Source organism: Vigna radiata, chromosome 5, assembly GCF_000741045.1.
Source record: "Vigna radiata var. radiata cultivar VC1973A chromosome 5, Vradiata_ver6, whole genome shotgun sequence".
NCBI lineage: Eukaryota > Viridiplantae > Streptophyta > Magnoliopsida > Fabales > Fabaceae > Vigna > Vigna radiata.
In genome coordinates, this window is record NC_028355.1 from 8,336,154 (window position 1) to 8,337,952 (window position 1,799).

A 1,799-nucleotide genomic window follows, 5' to 3' on the forward strand; every position below is an offset into this window, starting at 1 on the left:
AATAAAACAAGTACATATTGAAAAACTCTCTTAAAGAGGAGTTAGATCAATGAAGAGTATATTTGGAAAACTTGTTACAAAGAATTTTGATTTTCAAAGAGTTAGACGACGCAAGAATACGAGAATATTGACAGTGTAAAAGTATGTATAGTTATTATTGTTGATTCTTCTTTTCCTGCGCTTTTCTTTATATAGACAGTTTCAAAAATAAAAATGATTCGTTACTCCAAAACATTGACTTTGAAGTAGGTGTGTAGCCTTTCATACAAGGTTGGATGCTATGTTGTGTTAAGACAAGCTAAGATCATCTATGATATCTTTGGTTTTGAAGTTTAACAAACAATATTAAATGAAGTAGTCTTGAGAGCAATCTTGAGTCCTCAAATATACAAAGGAGTATAAACAAAGAACATTTTACAATGGTCAAAACACTAAAAGTTAGAAAAACAACATAGAAACTCAAAGTATAGATTAAAAAGCGTATACACAAGTCTAATAAAAGGTTGTGTGTTAAGATCTCAGCAAGTGTATCGAATCTTATCAAGTAATATAAAATGGTAAGACCAAGTATTGTAACACCCCAACAACTTACAAGGACTGTTGACTGCCCCCACACATCAACACGAGACTTTCCAATGTGCTTTGTCCTCACTCGCACATTTTCCACATTTTCCGGGAAAACATCCCAAAAGGTCACCCCTCCCTAAATTACTCCAGGCTAAGCACGCTTAATCATGAAATTCTTATGGGTTAGGCTACCGAAAAAAAGAAGGGATTTACCGACGGACAAAAGCCCTCAGTATGGACCAAAAGCCGTCGGTAAACCCCCCTTACCGACGGCCTTTCGACGGCTCCAAAGCCGTCGGTAATTTGCTTGTCGGAAACTTTACCGACAGCCTTTTGGCCCTCGGTATTACCGACGGCCTAAAAGCCCTCGGTAATACCGAAGGCCACAGGCCGTGGGTAATACCGAAGGCCACAAGGTCGTGGGTAATACCGAAGGCCATGAGGCCCTCAGTAACGCTGTTCGAAAGTGTGTTAGCGACGGCCTGAAGGCCGTTTGTAATTTTGACAGTCTTTTTTGAAGCCAATTTGCTTCTCTATTAAACCCAAAACCTGCAAATGAGAAATCAACAATCCCAAACAGCAATTTATCCAGACAACATCAATTCCAAACATCAATCCCAAATGTAATCATTCAACATTCATCAAGAAAACTTCAATCATTCTAAGTTTCCAAAGATGATAAGTGTCAAAACAAAGTTTAAAATGTAATCCCAAATTTCTAAGTTTAAAATGCAAAACAAAGTTTGATACTAAAATACTAACTTCAAAGTTTGATAAGTGTCAAAGTTCTTAAAAAAGAAAACCTAACTAAATTTATTTTCTAAAGTTCCTAAATATCAAAACCTATGATAACCATCAGGATTAGGATCATCACGATCATCAGAATCATCACTATCTTCGTCTTGCACAACCGTGGTCTGGAAAGGAGGCTGCTGGGATGATGATGGGGCGGTATGTCCTTGCTGAGGAACCAATGTCCTAACCAGATTTTCCAGATTTTCAAATCTGGCTAGAAGTGAATCATAAGCATCTTTGCTGACAACATTGTTGGGGTCAAATGTGGTAGAGGTAGATGGTTGATGTCTGAATATGCCTCCTCTTCCAGCACTATAATGAGAGGCAAGTTGCCCTACCCCATACAGTCGTCCTTTCTTTTTTTCCCCGACTGTATCAACCCAGCATTGGGTCCTGATCATTTCTTCATCAGCACCAGATCCCCCCTCTGGTGTTGC